The 20,285-nt window shown below is 37.6% G+C and overlaps 1 pseudogene; it reads right to left on the bottom strand.

Annotated features, from left to right (window-relative positions):
* Nucleotides 1–11,487, bottom strand: part of LOC123925651 — a 173,428-nt pseudogene extending 161,941 nt beyond the window's left edge.
* Nucleotides 11,488–20,285: the final 8,798 nt, after the last annotated feature.

Raw genomic sequence — 20,285 nt, 5'->3', positions numbered from 1 at the left:
TGGACGGAGTCCAAAATGTCCCACGTTATACAGAATTCCGGGCTGTTTAGTTTACGGTCATGACAAAGTTTCATGTGCTAATTGCGTTTGGTGAGTTGGATATAGCCCAAGTAAGAAATGGGTTTGTAGAGCCCATTGGGTTCATTTCATTAGACTCCAGGAGATACTACAATAATGATACATTGCATTTATATACAGGTGTTTCTCCACAGAATTCTAAACACTGTATCTGTTTTTGAAAGTTCTGCATGCTTATTAATTCCTGCAATACTCTTGAGAGGAGAAAGTGGTAAATATTATTTATTTCTTTTTTTCTGGCAAAAGTATAAAGACACAATGTAATGTGTTTACAAAGATGCTACCGGGCAGTACTTGATTAGCTTATGATGGGGTTCAAGGCAGGCTGCCCCAAAATATGCCACTTTGATATACTGATTATTTTGAAAGTGGCATATTTTGGGGCAGCCTGCCTTGAACCCCATCATAAGCTAATCAAGTACTGCCCGGTAGCATCTTTGTAAACACATTACATTGTGTCTTTATACTTTTGCCAGAAAAAAAGAAATAAATAATATTTACCACTTTCTCCTCTCTTAAGAAGCAGCTGGTATAAGAAGGATACTCTGGGGGCGCCTGGGTGGCTCAGTGGTTTGGGCCGCTGCCTTCGGCTCGGGTCATGATCTCAGGGTCCTGGGATCGAGTCCCGCATCGGGCTCTCTGCTTGGCGGGGAGCCTGCTTCCCTCTCACGCTCTCTGCCTGCCTCTCTGCCTACTTGTGATCTCTCTCTGTCAAATAAATAAATAAATAAACAAAAAAAAAAAAAAAAAAAAAAAGAAGGATACTCTGGCCCTTTGTTCCCCTGAAAGTAGGAAATAAATCTCTCATGTGAAAGGTATACTTCCTGTACCAGGAAGTAGAGACACATCCCTATTAACAGAGAGAGAATTTAGGGCCAAGAAGCCTGCAGAAACGAACCTTGTTACTTCTTCATCAATTTACTACTCTAAGCCCAAACTACTTTGTCTTGTCAATTCCTCACAAATCTATTGTTTCCTTGTCTAAAAGGTATATTATATATATATATATATATATATATATATATATATATGAGCTGCCTGCTTTGCTCACCTCTCCGAGTTTCAGATTTTTATATGCTCCTCTATGTATGAAATTGGATCTGTTTTTCCATTAATCTGTCTTATGTCAATTTAATTATCAAACCAGCCAAAAAAAACCCAAAAGGGAAGAAGGAAAAAGCTTTCTTCTCCTACGCTTAACTGGTATTTATGAGACATAATTAATCAGTGTGCCTGGTGTCTCCAAGAAGTATAACTTAGGCTCAAGAATGATCACATCTACAGAGTATATGACCAGCTATGGGAAAAGAGATCATGTGGTCATGACTTCTGTAATACAAGTCTACTTGACAGGAAAAATCTTCTTAGGAGGTTTATGCTGATCAAATAAAGAGAGGGGGGAAAACTGACATATCTAAGAAAGCACCATAAACATATTAATTTCTATGCAAATCTTTGCTAGACTTTGTATATAGACATAGGAAAGTCTAACAGAGGCTTTGAACAAAGAACTGGCATTAAAAAAAACAGGAGACGAAAGGAATATCAGAATTCTCATGAATGTAAAGACTATAAGGCTATAAATAATTTTAGTTCTAACATGGACTGTGTAATAGGAAAGGTCTTCTACCTTCTAATTGGGGTTAGGCAGCCTGAATATTAATAATCATTCAGAAATACATGTGTTGGTTTATTTCCAGACGCACAGAAGAGAAGGTAATGATAGTAAGGTGATTGAATGGATTTTGGCATCCCTTATTTTTCATCTAGTTGGCCAAAAAAGTTAAATGATAAGTTATTCTTTTTGTGTAATAATTAGGAAATAAGATGGTCATTAGAAGAACATCATTGGTGTGAAATGCCTCTCAGCATTAAATGCTATCGCTTGTTAAATATACATTTCCAAATACATGTATTTATTCTTAGGAACTCAGAGAAGGCAGAGAAAGGAATAAAATGACTGAATGGATTTGGCAACTGTCTCCTTTTCCCATCAGTCTAAATGCTTAATTACCTCATTCAACCATAAAGTTTCTTCTTTCAAAAATTCTATGGTAAAATTGTGTCAGGTTCTTAAAACAACTCCTCCCAGATTCTTTAGGGGAAAAAGCAAACAGGTATCTTGCAGGGGTTATCTCCATAGTAGATTTCCTGTCTGTTATACCCCTCAAACAAAATCCAGACAGTGATCACATTATCCTCTGCTGTCCTATGATCTTAAACTGCACCTTGCAGGCATAAAGGGGGCCTGATAATGGCAGTAAGTGCAGTAAAATGATGTGATCAGTGTTGCAGGGGCATGTGAATGGGTGTGGAAAGGTTCTGTCTCTATTTTGTATGTTGAACTGCTATTGTAATGTCTCAAATCAGGCTAACTCCTTGTATTTCAGTGTACTTTTATGTAAATAGTGTACTTTTATGTAAATAGTAATGTTGGAAAATGACAAGAAAAATGTTGTCTATCAATCAACTGATGGAAAATGCCCTTCTCTAGAATGAGAAAGGTCATACCATTTTAATTACTGCCAATTCAAATGACACCTTTCTTTTCTCCAAGCAACTCTGCTACTTCTATGTTCAGTCAACTTTGAAGAATAGTAACTGCACTCCCTTCTATATCCTGAGTAAATTAAGCCAACCATTTAAAAAGAGAAACAGGGAAGAAAATGGGGTTCTAAGTCTACTGATATGACAAGGCCCATATCTTGCAAAAACAAGCGTAACATCAAGTACTGTCCTTTCCCGGCAGGTGAGCAAATCTACTTGACTAGAAGTATGTGCCTTCTTGAAGTGCAGACTTATTTTCTTCTTTCTTGGTCTACAATGTTTAATATTAACAAGGATTTCATTCATTCCTTTTTTAATTCTACAAATATTTACTGAATATCTACAGAGACTGTATGTGCTGGACACTGGTGGTATAAAAATGAATGACAAAAAAACAGACAAATGACAAATTTCCTTGCTCTGATGGAGGTTTAATTCTAGCAAAGGGGAAGTGAGTAAACATAATAAAGAATCACATTAGGGACGCCTGGGTGGCTCAATCAGTTAAGCATATGCCTTTGGCTCAGGTCATGGTCCCAGGGTCCTAGGATCTAGCCCCACACTGGGCTCCTTGCTCAGTGGGGAGTCGGCTTCTCCCTCTCCCTCTGCCTGCAGCCCCCACCCACCTTGTGCGCTCTCTCTCTGTCAAATAAATAAATAAAATCTTAAAAGAAAAAAAAAAGAATCACATTATTTGTTGTGTTAGGAGTTGCTAAGTGGAACAAAACAGAATGGGGAATGTCTGGCTAGAGCAGGAATCACAGTTTTGCATATGTTGGTTTGGCTATGCCTCACCGGGGTGTTATTTAATAAAGTCTTGAAGGAGGCTAGGGAATGGTCTGTATTTCCCCAATTCTGAAGTGGAAAGCAGATCAGGTATAGGGAACAATCAGTGTAAAAAGTCTAAAATAGGAGCATCCCGGCATAATTAAAATTTTTTTTTTTTTTTTTTTTTTAAATCTGTGAACAGTCTTTTAGGAGTTTTGTACCACTCAGGCCATTTGTCCCATGATTTTTTTTTTTTTTTGTAGGGGGGGAGGGGGGTTGGTCAAAGTCTACAATACAAGTAAGGCTTTCTTAGGTTCTCAGATCTCCCAGAGTTCCTGGGCATGGAGGCAGGGTGAGTCCACTTCAAAATCTTGCTTTCACACATTAGGAGGCAAGACTGATGATGAACTAGGACCCCTCCCTGAGATGGAGTCCCAGTGCAAATGCTCATAATGCTGTGTGAGCCCTGTCTTAAAACAAAATATGCATATATGGAAAAACAACATTTGTAATATTTGAAAATTGCAATGTTTTTCTCAGTTCTTTGAAATATCCTAGGAAGGAAGTTTTGCATTGTTGAAGAGTTTTAACATTAATAATACTAACTGCCAACATTCACGGAACACTTAATGTTTCCCAGGCATTGTTCTGAGGATTTTAAATACATAATCTTATTTAGTGCTGATGAAACCCCAAACCCAATAAGGTAGGTAAAGATTTTTTTTAATACTAAGTTTATCACAATTGTTATTTTTATTTATAATTCCTTGAGGGTTTTTAAGTATTTATATTTTAATCCATCCACTGAGGTGTATTTTACTTACAGTCAAATTCATTAATTTTAGGTTGTGATTCAATGCATTTTGACAAATGGATGCCGTTGCATGACTGACACTACTATCAACATTTAGAAAATGTCCATCACCCCAATTCCCCTCTTGCCTCTTAACAGTTAGTCCTCTCCCTCAAACCCATGGCCCCTAGAAAATGGCAGTTTGCTCTCTTTCGCCATGACTTTGACTTTCTAGAATTTGATATACATGGAATTGTGAATTCTCTGGTGTCTTGACTTTCATTTCACAAAAAGCTTTGAGATTCATCCATGTCGTGGCATGTATCATCACATCACTCCTTTGTTACCCAGTGGCATTCCAGTTTAGGGATAGACGGCATTCTGTCTAATCATTCAGAAGTTGATGGACATTTGTATTACTTCCAGTTTTGTGCTAGTATAAAAAAAGTGCCATAAATATTTGTGCACAAGTCTTTATAGAGACATATATTTTGTTTGCTCTTTATAATTAAACCTGAGAGCAAAATGCTAAATCGTAGGGTATTTCATGTTTAACTTTATGAGAAACTACTAAACTCTTTTCTCAAATAAATCTATTATTTTACATTTCTACCTATTTCTTCTACATTTCTTCTGTTTTACAACAAATGAGATTTCAAGTCACCCTAGTTCTTTACCAAGTCAAGTTCTGACTTGAAAAATGTCAGATTTTTAAAAATTTTCGATATTCTAATAAGAATAGAGTGGTATTTCATTTGGGTATTAATTTGTATTTTACATATAACTAATGCTGTTGTGCATCTTTTCTTATGTTTATTTTAGCATCCATATCTTTTCCTTGATGAACTCTCTTCAATTCTACTCCCCATTTTTTAATTGGGTTGTTAATCCTAGTATTGAGTTGTAAGTGGTTTTTATGTATTTGGAATAGGAATTCTTAATCTGTTAAGTGTTTTGCAAAATATTCTCCCAGTTTTTGGCTTATCTTTTCATTTTATTAACAGGGTCTTTCAAAGAGTTGACTTCTTTTATTCTTTTGAAGAAGACCAATTTATCAAGTTTTTTGATATGTTTGTTCTTTTTATATCATACTGACGATACCCTTCCTTGTTCAGTCCAGTGCACTAGGATTTATCCTATTTCCTTCTAGAAATTTCACTTTTAGCTCTTTTTTAGACCCATGATCCATATGGAGTTGTTATACATAACGCAAGGTGAGGACTGAGATTTATGATTTCTATACAGGATGTTCAGTTGTTATGGCCTTATTTATAGAAAAATCGTACTTCTTCCCATTAAACCGATTTGTCACCTTGTCCAAAAAAGGGGCTGTCCCAATTTTCATTCCTTCCAGCAACAGTATGAGAGTTCCAGTTGAGCCACATCTTTGTCAGCACTTACACTCTCAGTTTAAAAAAAACATTTTAGTCATTTAGTAGGTGATGTTTTATTTGTGGTTTTAATTTGCAATTTTCTAATGCCTATCTTTTCTGTGCTTGTTTGATATTTGCATATTTGGGTCAGTTTGGGAGAGAATTGATATCTTTAAAATATTAAGTCTCCCAATTTGGGGGTTATCCGCTGGGACAGAGACATATTTAGAGGGATGCAAAAGTTGACTCTGCAATAAGCTTCTAGAAATAATGTCCCAGAAATGACCTGCCAGTGAAGCTGTTGCATCACCAAGATCAGAAAGCTCTAGAATCAACCCACTGTTGGATACAGAATCATACTATCACAAATTAATTTTTCACCAGCAAAAGAGAGGTCTCAAACCTGTCTCTGTTTCTGTTTAATTCAGTCTTGGATTACCATCCTGTGGAAGTGAATCTGACTGACAAACCTAATCATGTCCAGAATGTTGGTTTTAGGCAGTCTTAGAAATTTAATTTTAATTTTATTTTTCTAGTTTTGCTAACAACTAAAAGACACTGGGGAGGGGCACCTGGGTGGCGCAGTGGGTTAAAGCCTCTGCCTTCGGCTCGGGTCATGGTCTCAAGGTCCTAGGATCGAGCCCCACATCGGGCTCTCTGCTTGGCGGGGAGCCTGCTTCCTCCTCTCTCTCTGCCTACCTCTCTGCCCACTTGTGATCTCTGTCTGTCAAATAAATAAATAAATTCTTAAAAAAAAAAAAAAAAAGACACAGGGAATAGGTATTAGACACACCAGTCTCATGGATCTCTCTCAAAAAGTAAATGAAGAAATTCATCTTCTTAGTAACAAAACCAAAATTTTAGCGAATAAGGTAACACATGTGGCTCAGTGGATTAAGCCGCTGCCTTCGGCTCGGGTCATGATCTCAGGGTCCTGGGATCGAGCCCCGCATCAGGCTCTCTGCTCCGCGGGGAGCCTGCTTCCTCCTCTCTCTGCCTGCCTCTCTGCCTACTTGTGATCTCTCTCTCTGTCAAATAAATAAATAAAATCTTTAAAAAAAAAAAAAAGATGCCATTTGCTAGCCTCTCTTAAAGGTAGGCATGGCCAAGTTACTGAGTGCTGGCCAATAGGATGATGAGAAAAATGTACATTCTGTAAGGATGAGTGGTTAAAAGGAAATGACCCAGGTAGAAGGACCCCCTTGTCCTTTTCTTGTTTCCTCCTTTTATTGGTCCACAGTACAAATGGATGCCTGAGGCCCCAGCAGCCATCAGGGGCCATAAGGGGATCTTGCACACATTTACAATGTCAGAGCAGTAAGAATGAGCATGACCTCTGTTGATACCAGGGAGTTTTCATGCCAAGCCCTGGACTTTTACTTCTGGACTTCTTTATTTTAGAGAGAAATAGTCACATCACGTTTCAGCCACTTTAATTGGGGATTTTCATTTACATGAGTCCACCATATTAACTTCTTAGTAATATGGACATCCTGTTCCAATCTCAAAACATTCTGTTATGGTAAAATATGTGTAAATGTCTCCCCATTCTCATCACTCTAAATTAGGGAGCTATACTGGGATTTTGAGTACATTTTGCCTACTTTCTGAAAAGCCTATCTCTTCATAGAAGGCAGATTTGTCAGTTTGTCTTATATATCTTCTTTAATTGAATCTATACTTACCAGAAGTCCTTCTATTTTCAGTTTTCAGTGATAATGCAAGATTTTCCTCTTAAAAAGTTGTTGATTATTTCAATGAACTTTTAGGAGGATTGCTGCCTTCCCCTGATTTCCCCAATGTGCTCATTGTATGTATCTGTATGTAAAGGCGTATAATATATACATACACACACATGTGTGTATATATAGTTTTTAATTTCACAAACATTTCCTGAATATCTATCATATGCTGATATAAAGGGAGAGAGACCCCCCACATGGAGATTTCCCTTATAAATGTAAATGTCTCTTATGAAAGGGTAACTTCTACTCAGTTTTCAGAGTTTCTCTGGTGTCTTTCATTTCTTAAAAATAATCATCTAAGATCATCTGTATGCCAAGTGACGAATTGAGTGACGAATTCTGCTCTCCTTCACCCATTTATACTTCATTGTATTTACCTAAAGTATAAAACTGACTTTAATTTCACGAACTTCTTCAGATTTTCAATATTATTTTAACTAAAAATAATATGTATGGGGGCACCTGGGTGGCTCAGTGGGTTAAGCCGCTGCCTTCGGCTCAGGTCGTGATCTCAGGGTCCAGGAATCGAGTCCTGCATCGGGCTCTCTGCTCAGCAGGGAGCCTGCTTCCCTTCCTCTCTTCTACTTGTGATCTCTCTCTCTCTCTGATAAATAAATAAATAAAATCTAAAAAAAAAAAAAAGATTCTCTCTCTCTCTCTCCACCTGCCCACCCCCCCCAAAATCTATAAGCAAAAAAAAAAGTATGAACTTGTGTTGTGAAATCTAATGCAGTACTAAACCTATCAGTAGTTTTCTTAAGAAACTAGCCTGAAAGTATTTTACTAAAGAGTTGTATTTCAAAGGAAAGTATGGAACTGTATTTTTGTCAATTTAGAAACATCATACCTAAAATATACCTAGATGAAAATGTAATGAGTTCCAAATCTTATTTTTACACGTGATAGAATTAGATGCATGATTTCCAGTAGTCTCTATAGAAAATAATTTACACTACTCAGTAAAGAGCATATTTCATGCATTAAATCAAGTCAGCGAGGCTTGACTTGATCAAATAAAGTAGTCTTTTGATCACTTTGGTAGATAATCTATTAAAAGATGCTCAGTGCTGAAAAATGCAATTTTTTTCTGCTTCAGTGGCGTCATGTTTTTATACATATTTGCCACTTGAATACATCAGATGTGTAGAGTATATTTGATACAGGACCATTTTATTTTATCTTATTTTATTTATTTATTTTTTAAAAGATTTTATCCATTTATTTGATAAACAGAGTTCACAAGTAGGCAGAGAGGCAGGCAGAGAGAGAGACTGGGAAGCAGGCTCCCTGCTGAGCAGAGAGCCCAATGTGGGGCTCGATCCCACAACCCTCGGATCATGACCTGAGCCGAAGGCAGAGCCTTTAACCCACTGAGCCACCCAGGTGCCCCAGAGTATCATTTTAAACAAGATAATACCAATTGCAAGGCATACTCATTTCTATATAAGTCTTCAAAGAATATAAAAATTTAGCTAACGAAGAGAGAGATTAGTGCTTGTGACAGCTTCCCACCCACCAAAGAGAAAACATGTAACCATGTATGGTATAGCTGGATGATGTTTGTTTGAATTAAAATCATGTTTCAGGCTGTGGGAGATTAAGCAATGGCTCCAGTGACTAATGAGTTTCTCTCAAGAAACTGCTAAATGTTAGGGCATCACACTTGAATTTAAAAAAAAAAAAAACATACCTAACAAATCCATTTGAATGGGAACACTAACTGAATTAGCTCTTGTGTTAGAAAGAAAAGGCACCCACTACCTCTTCATTGGCCCCAGGATGCCAAACTTTGCTGTTTCCTTTTCAGTTGCCATAGTGAATGACACAGCATGGGTTGCTAAATTTCCATGAAGAAAAAAGGGTTCTTTCTTTTGAAAACAAACATTGAATTCTGAAGAACAATGCTATATACACAATATAGTATTTTGAAGCTTTCAGAGTTCTGATCATTATGATTTCATGGAGCATGCATGAGAAACTCTTAGGCTAGGGATTTTTTATGAAACTTTCTGACAGACTTAATATTTTATTTTAAAAACATAGAAATTTCATTCCTAACCATATAACCGCATCAGTGTCGGCCCATTCCCCAAACCCCTCCTAAATATAATGATAAAAAATAATAAATTCTAAGTATGATTTAGAAAGTCTGTAGATGCTGGCTAGTTGTATAATTTTATTTCATGGATATTCTTTCAGAATCTTTAATTACGTGATGCAACTCTAGTTTTTGTTTTGAAATAAGTATATATATATATGGCCTGATAATATTCCCTTTTACGATCTACTATAACAAAAAGATTTTGTGGTGCCTGGCTGGCTCAGTTGGTAAAGCATATGACTCTTGATCTTGGGGTCGTGAGTTCAGACCCCAGGTAGGGCGTAGAGCTTACTTAAGAAAAAAAAGTATTTTACATGAAGTGCTTAAATTAAGTCCCTATGTTTAAAACAAAAAATGAAAACAAAAAGACCCAAAAAATTACTAAGAGATTTTTGCACCAGGTGATATGTGGACAACACACCCTGAAAATTCTGTCATGGCAGAGACTTCTAGGTAATTCTTTTCTTCCATAGAACTAGAACCCTCAATTTTAATATGGGTAACAGGCCACCGAGAATAAAGGCTACAGTTCTCAGGCAGCTTCTGAAGAGTGCGGCTACATAACTAACTTCTGAGGTAAAAGGTAAGAGATAAAACTTTGAGAGTGCATTCTTGAAAGGAAAAGTATTCTCTTTTTCCTCTGTTCCTCAAAGAAAAGAGCAGGACCTGGCAACTGAAGTACAATTTGGGACTTGAGGCCAAGGCCTCCAATGTAGATACTCAGAAAGTTGAAAACAACCCAACTCCTAGCTAAGCGTAAAACCCTCAGTTGCTGCCATTTAGACTTAGCTTTCCTTTTATGTGAGATAGAAAGAAACTTGTTCATGGCTTAACCATTTTTACTTTTATTTTATTTTTTAAAAAGATTTTATTTATTTATTTGAGGGATAGAGAGAGAGAAAGCAGGAGCAGGGGGAGGGGGAGAGGGAGGAGAAGCAGATTCCCTGCAGAGCAGAGCAGGGAACCTGATGTGGTACTCGATCCCAGGATCCCAGGATCATGAGCTGACCTGAAGGCAGACGCCCAGCTGACTGAGCCACCCAGGGGCCCCCATTTTTACTTTTAAAAATGTCTTGAGACAACTGTAGATGCACATACAGTCGTACAAATTAATATAGAGATATAAACCCTTCAGCCATTTTCCTCCAGTGGTGACATAATCACAACCAGGAAATTGCAATTTTATTCGGCCTCTTCATTACAAACTTATTTAATGAATTAATACTTATTTGGAGCAAACATTTGGGTCTCTGTCACAAATTTAAGCCAAATATATGTCCTAGCTGTTATACTTTATGCTACGAATTACTTAGAAATAGAAACTGGATTAAATATTTTAAAGTCCTTTAAAAATTATAATCATGCTTGCATAAAATTTAAGAATTAGCAGAGATTTTAAAAGCTAGAGTATGACGTTCTCAGACTGATGCAGAGCAGGACCTGGGTGGAGGTGGGAGGCTCTGGTCTCTGTTACTGATGGAATTCTGCAGCAAAAGTTGATGATGTGACCTTTGTTCCTCAAAAGACGGAGAGCAGCTGTACCTTCAGTGAAGCAGCGGACTAAAACAAAATTAATCAATACAGGAGGAATGGCCAGGACAGGATAGAAATGTTTCTGAAGGTATTCACCACCAACTTTCCACCTACCCAGAATCTGGAGGTCATTTTTACTCCCTGGATCCATTGAGAGCCTCCAAGACATAAAAAAACGAACATAGAAATTTTGTGATACCCCTCGGACTTCTGGAATAATTAGATGTACACAATATACAAGTATCTTGCACATGAGGAACTAAGCAACCATGAGTAAGAGTAAGCAGAGACGAGAAAAGGGAGGTTATACTCTGTATTAATCTCCAAGGGATGCCTTAACAAATGACCATGAAGGGTCATTTTAAACAACAGAGCTTAAAACACAGAGATTTCTTTTCCCAAGATCAGACATCTGAAGTCAAGGTGTCAGCAGGGTCTCACTCTTCTGAGGCTCTGGAGGAGCCCCTGTTCATTGCCTTTTTCAGCTTCTGGTATCTGTTGGCATGTCTTAGCTGGCAGCTCCGGCATTCCAGGCCCTGCCTCCCGCATCTCGTCCTCTACTGAACTCCTCCATATGTCTCATCTAAGGACACTTGTCATTGGCTCTGGTGCCCCCTCAAATAATCCAGGGTGATCTCATCTTGAGATCCTCATTTTTATTATTATATCTGCAAAGACCCTTTTCCAAATAAGGGAACATTGGCAGGTTCTGGAGATTAGAACAAGAGCATATATTTTTGTGGGTCCACCATTCAGCTCACTAACTCTCTAAACAATTTCAGATAATAGAACCAGCAAAGAAGTTATTTTATGTTTGTCTAAAATAATTGCATTCTTTAGTAAAAGAGGCACTAATATGACACTCTGGAAAAATAACTACCAGTTTTACAAGACCAAAGTGGAACTTTGGATTATATAGTCATTGAGATAAAATAAACCAGGGGGTGGGTTATATAGCAAATTAAACACTGCTGAGCTTGTTTGTTATCTGTATTATATATATGAAAAATTACACAGAAATTATATAGCAATAAGGTCAAAAGACATAAAGGATATAAGAAAGCTTTTTGTGTGTATACATATGTATATACATACATAAATATATACATATATGTAATAGAACTTTCTGGAGAGACCAGAGTGTCTGGAAGAGAGAAAATATAGCAATGAGAATTTTCAAGAATGATTAAGGTACATAAATCTTTCTTTCAGGAGCCAAAAAGAGTCTTGAAAAGAGTAAATAAAAATTAATCCACACCTAGAAATGACAGCGAATCTGCAGCACAATAAATGAAAAAAGAAGATACCAAGTACAATCACAGACCAGTTTTTTTTTTTAATCTATGAAGGCAAACCATAAATTAAAAACAGACTTCTCAACAGAAACAATGGAAAATAAACTACAGTAGACTAATACTATACATACTTAGGATAGGCTTTTTTGGTATTTCTCATTTATTTATTTTTTATCTTTGTTATTTATTTATATGTATTTATTATGTTTTCTAATGTTTATTCTTAAGCTCCTTCCTTTATTAGAACTCAAAGTATAAGATTCCTCAGACTCTCTTGCAGAGTTAACAGATTTGTGTTAGATTCCATGAATCAGATGGGCACATACAGGCCTTATAATATTTAGAACTTCATGAAGAGGAGTCCAAGATAGTGGCATGAGAGTGGCCCATTCCTGGGTCTGGCAGCCCATCTTGGATCAACAGTTCCAGGGATGGTTTCCTATTCCCTACACATGGCTAAGGTACCATGATCCTGGAACCAAAATTTGTGATGGCCATTTCCAGATTCCAGCAAAGTTAAATCCCCATTGGGAGTCCAGCTCTTCCTTTGGAAGACCCAGGGTGGAACTTGCTTCTCAAGGCCTTCCAGGAGGAGCTTGGAAGGAAGCTGCATATCAAATATTCTTCTGCTTAAAATTGCTAGAGGATTTTGTTATCTGAAACCAAATCTTAGTTGGTACAGTATTTGGTAGCAAAAGCAGTTGCAGGTTAATAGACTTTTAAGGATGGGAAATTGATTGCTCCTCTGACATGATTGTTTGAAAAGCAAGAAATATCTCTTTTTCTACTACAGGATGGCATATGCATGGTTCAGGGTGCTCAGTGTTAAAAGCATCACTAAAAATTTCACTTGTGAATGTATGACTCCGGCAGATGACGTGGTAGCTTCCATTGCGTCCTGTAACAGCCACGGCAAATTGGAAGTCTATGAAATAGGCTGTTTCTAATAATACTGAGTAACATACAAATGAAAATCATAGAGCCAAGGCTTTAAATTCTTGGCTCAAGTCACAATCAGAGAAATGGGAAATGTCTGTGATCCCTCTAAATTAATTTCTTTCCTGAATTCGCTGGAGGGCTAATACAGACAAAGATCAAACAAAATCTGATCTAGTGCAATGCTATATTGCAAAATACACTAAATCCACAGACTCACTCAAGTCCCTAATGTGAAAGCTGATTGAGAAAAAAATGATAACCCCCGAAACAGAATTTGATATTTGAATGATTTTATAAGAGCAAGATTTTTAAATGCCTAAACCCAAAAGAGCCTCACAGGGAAGCCAGAACAACCCCTCATCTCCTGAATAGGGGCCTGCTTTATTGGAGAGCTGAAATGATCTCACAGGTCACCTTGGAAGGGGATACCAATTATCTTCATGCTCTACCACTACTATCTAATTTCCTCCAGAGCTATATTTAGTATCAGATCCCAGTATGCCACAGAGGCCAATTACAATGTCAAACCAAGGAAAAGAAAATTCGCATGCCAAAATAAGTGTAAGATGGTGGTAGATTGCATTTTTGTTTAAACTATTTTCTGTCCCCTCCCTCTATAGCCAATTAGCACATCCCTACCCATTGACTTACCCCTTGGCCTAGTGGCTTTAATGTGACCAACGGAAAGTGAGCAGAATTGATGTATGCAAACTTCTGAGAAGCTTTGAGGATCCCCAAGTGTAGTCGGCCATCAGGTGTCCTTTCCCCTGTGCCCAAACCAATGATGTTTAGAAAGATCCTATAACTCCTTCAGCTTGGGCCCTGAGATGAAAACAACATAAAGCAGACTGTAGCTAACCCACAAAGAAGACATAACATGAGAAATACTGTGTGTGGGGGGGAGGCAAGGTGTGTGTATATGTCCATCGTCCTTCCCATGCTGGAAGGTCAACATGTAATTCACTTAATCATTGCCTTTTTTTCTCCAGATTATCCTTTTAAATGGAACTTGTTTTAGAAACTAATAAATTAGAAGCAAATATTTATCTAAATAAATTAGAAGCAAAAGTATAAATAAATAACTTTATCAGTTGTTTTCTTTAGAAGACAAGAAATAGGAAGCCCTTCAGTATCAAGAGAGAACTTAAAAGAAGAGACAAGAAAATTATCAAAGTTCTTTTTAAAGGTAATTATTACTACAGCAGTAAACAGATGCCACAGGAGACTGGTTGCTAGTTGCTCACCCATTGTCAATCCCTACTTCTCCTTACTAACAGAACCTGATCGCATCCACTGCAATAAAATAACTCAATAAAAGATTATATTTCCCAGTCTTCTTTGGATCCAATGAAATATAAGCAGAAGTCATCAGAGTAGTGTCTAGGAAGAAAAAAAAAATTTTCAGAGAGAGCGTGGGGGGCGGCAGAGGAAGAGAAAGAATCCTAAGTGGGCTCCACTCCCAGCATGGAGCCCAGCGTGGGGCCTGAATCTCATGACCCTGAGATCATGACCTGAGCTGAGATCAAGAGTAGGACACTTAAACAACTGAGCCACCCAGGTACCTGCTGGAAACTTTTTTCTTTTTAAAAGATTTTATTTGTTATTTATTTGACAGACAGAGATCACAAGTAGGGAGAGAGGCAGGCAGAGAGAGAGGGGGAAGCAGGCACCCTGCTGAGCAGAGAGCCCGATGTGGGGCTCGATCCCAGGACCCTGGGATCATGACCTGAGACAAAGGCAGAGCCTTTAACCCACTGAGCCGCCCAGGCGCCCCTGCTGGAAACTTTTTTAAAGGCAGAGATTTGTTCCTTCAGCTTTCCCTGTTTCCTCACTCTTCCTTTCTGGAATAGAGGTATAATGTCTGGAACCGCAAGTCTTCTTGGGCTGTGGAGCAATCTCAGGGATGGGAAACACGTGCTAGGAAAGGCACAATAGAAAAATAGAGCAAGACAAGGCTTCCCTAATGCCAGTGAAGCTGCCACACCAGTCCCGAATCCTTATCTCCACGATTTCTATGGGACAAAATTACGCTTCTGTCCTTTTAAGTCCCTTTAATTTGGGTTTTGCATTATATGCTGCTAACTGAAGTCAGTCCGAACTGGTACAGAGATTTCATTTGGCTCATAATAAGAGTATTCTTAGAAAGACTGGTGATGATGGGGTAAAAAAAAAACAGAAGTTAAGTCTTTAAAATAATATAAATTCAGATTTTACCACAGGGCTTTCCATGAGAAACATTTTTTAGTTAGTTTATATTTTGGATAAGAAATTTCTGTTTGTTTTATGATTATATTTCTCCTCTGTATCATCAAACAGAGTGGCTTTTGTTTATTTCTTGTGAAACAGATACAAAATTTGAATCCTTGCTTTTACTATTGTTTTTCCCAGTGTTAGGAGCCCTTAGCTTTGATCAAAATTTGTGTTGGCACGCCACGCCTCAAGCCACCCTGCAGTAATGAACGGTGGACCATTGCCATGCTCATTCTGTTCATAGTCAATAAAAATGCCATCGTGTGTGTGTTTGTTGGTAGTGTGTGCATACGTGGGTTGAAAGATTAGGGGAGAAGAGTAACAGCAGCTTTTCTTATTTGAGCTCAAGTCTCTCTTTCTGAGGTCATGTTGAGGTTTGGTATTTTATATATATATATATATATATATATATATATATATATATATACACATACTTGGCGTCCAGTAACTTCAGAGATTTTATCATCCCAGTGTCCCATGAAGATCCACAAATAGTCTCTCAAATATTTGACAAATGCATTCTTTACATAGATATGCATAGATCAGAAGAAGTTTTTCCACCCTGGTACAGCCTTACATACTTCACTACTGCACCAACATGATATGATAGGGACAAAGAGAAGATGTGGGGAGTTTGTAGAAGCCACTACAAAGAGAAACAGACAGAATAAAGATATCGGCTACTGGAAATAAACTATCCATAAGGTATACCTCTGATCATCTCTTTATGAGATTTTGCCAACTTTTATATTTCAAAACCAGCCATCAATGCCAAAGGATCCGGACTTGACTGAACTTCTGCTGTATGAATTGTTTGCTATGTCTGTGAGAGTAACAAGGTCTTGTAGTTTCTACACATCGACCAGAGTAAAAGAGGATAGGGAGTAAGCATTATTATCACTAGGTATCACTGTGGAAGAAAGAGGGAAATCGAAGCTGGAAATCCAGAAGTAATTTCTTCTGGAACACAGAAGACTCTCCCAGTTTGGTAGATGCTTCTCTGCCATTTTCACAGAAATACTCTTTTTCCCAAGGGAAAATAATAGGGGAGAAAGAAGGATCCACAACATCTTGAGATGCAAGTCATCTCAAGCCAGTTTTATTTTCCCTCTGTCTCAGCTTCATTTTGGCAATCTTATCCTCGTTTAGACAGTGGAAGAGGGGAATCAGACCAGGCATTTATCCCCTGGATTAGAAGAGTCAGTGGAGGCTGTGACACAGTGACACAGTGACACAGTGATTCCCAAGGGGGTAGCTGTGCCAGATGCTTAAGGAAGCACCATACTTGCAGCCTATGGATTGGGTATTCAGAACAGAGGAAGCTAAGCAAGATGTAGACTTTTACAATACATGCTGGGCCAAACTACTGTGTTATAATAATAACCTTAAATTTTGGCTAGATTGTACATGTATTATTATAGTTAATTATCAAATATTTCTATGGATCAGCTCACATACAAACCCTCTGAAAGTTCTCAATGATCCTGGTCCAACGATACGCTAGGTTACTTGATGCTATTCCACCTAACATGGATACACTACTCATTTTAAAATTTTGTGTGTGTGTTTGCTTTGCATAGTTTATTTTTATTATTTTTTTATTTTTATTAACATATAATTTATTATTTGCTTCAGGGCTACAAGTCTGTGAATCATCAGTCCTGTATAATTCACAGCACTCACTACAGCATATACCCTTCCCAGTGTCCATCACCCAGCCACCCATCCCTCCCACCCTCCTCTCCTTCAGCAACGCTCAGTTTGTTTCCCAAGATTAAGAGTTTCTTATGGTTTGTCTCCCTCGCCTGTCCCATCTTGTTTCATTTTCCCTCCCTTCCCCCACGACCCCCTGCCCTTTCTCTCAAATTCCTCATATCAGAGAAATCATATGATAATTGTCTTTCTCTGATTGACTTATTTCACTCAGCATAATACCCTCTAGTCCCATCCACGTTGTTGCAAATGGCAAGATTTCATTTTTTGGGATGTGTTTTGCGTAGTTTCTATTGCTTGGACTTCAAGCACACTGATATTTTCCGTGACAGTGTCTAATCTGCCACATTCCCAGCCAGTATATTTTTCACCTCAGACATATTTTTTATACTTGGAAGTTTGATTTGAATATGTTTTATGTAACATGCTTGATTCTCTTCTACCGTCTTGGTCATATGGTATTGAGTAAGGAGAGCTCTTTCAATCTCATTGTGTAGTATTTCTATGTCATGTATCTGTATCATTTCTGGGTCTATTTTATTGGTTGATTTTTCTGATCATAATGAGTTGTATTGTCCTGCTTTTACATATTTGATAATTCTAGATTGGATGTAGACATTATACATTTGTTGAACGTCTGATACCTTTTTATTCTTACATATTTTTGAGCTTTGTTATGAGGCACAATTAAAAAAAAAAACAGTTGGTTCTATGAAAGCTCTACTCTGAGTAGTTTTTGCATTAAGTTGTAAGAGTTTTCACTCTGGCTGAGAAGACACAAACCATTTCTAGTCCTATTTAAGATTTCTGCTTCTCCGAAATCTTTTGGATAGTTCTTTCCTTGACTTCAGGCATGTTTATCGTACACATTCATCAGTTCTCATTGAAGACCAGAGGGAGACTCCTGACAGATCTCCAGTCTGTTTTTCTGCTCTGCGAACTCTAGCCCCCTCGATATCCAGCTTTGTCTCTTTGCTTCAGAGAGATTGCCTTGTGCCCTTGCTCCACCCTGCCCCAGTCTTCCTTGCCTGTGTTGTGGCTTAGAAGTTATCTCTAGGAAGTATGCTGAGTCAATTAAGGGGCTCATCTTGTTTGACTCCCTTCTTTCAAAAATCACTGTCCTGCATTATCTAACATATAATGTCTGGAAACCATTGTCCTCACTTTTTTTTTTCTGATTTGTTGTATATGTGTTTTCTCTGTGTCAAAACCTTTGATTGATGTGTTGTTTTGCAGCATGTTTTATGTATTTTTTAATAAAATGGTCTGTGCTATTTAGAGAAGGTGTGAGTTAGAAGTTTTGACACAAGTGCTTTAAAAAAAAAGTCAGTGCTTGGGGCGCCTGGGTGGCTCAGTGGGTTAAAGCCTCTGTCTTCAGCTCAGGTCATGGTCCTGGAGTCCTGGGATCGAACCCCGCATCGGGCTGTCTGCTAGGCGGCGAGCCTGCTTCCTCCTCTCACTCTGCCTGCCTCTCTGCCTACTTGTAAACTCTGTCAAATAAATAAATAAAGTCTTTAAAAAAAAAAAAAAGTCAGTGCTTTTGCATTTTGGCTTCCTATATATATATTTTTTCATTTTCTCTTTTATGACTTTTTCATAAGGTAGATATTCCTCATCTTCTCTGTATTGGCTCATATCTTATTTTATTTCTATATACAACTGAATCAGTTATATTTTGAGATGGGTTGGTTATGTTACATGGTCATCAGGATTAGTAAATACCAACTTGTGCAGCTTGGGCCTAATGACTGGTAAGAACAGTTTTATAAGTTGTGATTCTTACTTTGTCTCATATAATTGGCTATAACTTCTCATGGTTTGAAGATGTTTTGCATTATCCATGTACAATTACAACCTTTCCCTCATGTCAGTCCAAAATTAATATACCTTAATAAGATTCCTACTGACAAGAACTGGTCTATGTCTCAGCCCCCATCAGACTGGTTGCTTTTAGATTTGCTTTCATTATATTTAATAGCAATGGGTTTTTAATACCAACTATAATTGTTAGAGTGACTTACAAAAGATTTCCATAAATATACCCCTTTATTTTGAGAGCTTATCTAGTAAACTAACTCTTCGATGCACGGAGGAGACCAAAATTCCCTTTGCACAATTAGCATTGAGCTTGATTTGGAACATCTTTCTACAGAAGCACTTTGTTGCACTAACACATGTGCTTTCTTTTGAAGGAAGAATTTCCTGCTTTCATCAAGTTGGCTGCTCTTAATAGAGTTCTATTTCTAGAAAACTGTATTTTTTTTGGAAAATTATTGAGTTTATTAGAAAAAAAATTGAAAGCAATTTGGAAATTTACTAGGGTCAGTTACTACCAGTTAACTGGGTGGAACCCTCTTGAATGGACAAAATATAAAACTGTGGACACTAGTGATAGCTGTGAAAAACCTTACAACTCAGACATTTAATGCCTGCACTATCGAATAAAGTAGGCTTAAGTAACATGTGGATATTCAAATTTAAATTAATTAGCACTCAGTTGTACTAGCCACACTTCAAAATGATGCAGATAAGTGATACAGGAATACTAGACAATGAGATTGAAAGAGCTATTATTTTTTTTTAAAGATTTTATTTATTTATTTGACAGAGACACAGTGAGAGAGGGAACACAAGCAGAGAGAGTGGGAGAGGGAGAAGCAGGCTTCCCACCAAGTGGAGAGCTCGATGCGGGGCTCTATCCCAGGATTCTGGGATCATGACCTGAGCTGAAGGCAGATGCTTAACGACTGAGTCACCCAAGCGCCCTGAAAAAGATATTATTACTCAATACCTACGTTCAAGATGGTAGGAGAAAATCAATCATGTTACACAGAGACATGGGAGATGTTGAAACATATCCAAATCAAACTTCTGGGTATAAAAAATATGTCTGAGGTGAAAATATTCTGGCTGGGAAAGTAGCAGATCAAGGAAAATATCAGTGTACTTGAAGTCCAAGAAATAGAAACTATGCAAAGGAAACACACAAAAAACATTTAAAAATTAATGGTATATCCATGTTAGTAGAACAACATCAAACAAGCTAGTATTCCCATCATTGGAGTCTATAATAAAGGAGTGGATAATATTTTCAACAACGGTTTTAGAGAAATTGGATAAACATATATGAAAAGGAACCTTGACTCTTAT

The sequence above is a fragment of the Meles meles genome, chromosome 15, assembly GCF_922984935.1.
Source record: "Meles meles chromosome 15, mMelMel3.1 paternal haplotype, whole genome shotgun sequence".
In the NCBI taxonomy this organism is placed as follows: Eukaryota; Metazoa; Chordata; class Mammalia; order Carnivora; family Mustelidae; genus Meles; species Meles meles.
This window is presented reverse-complemented; position numbering and strand designations above follow the sequence as displayed.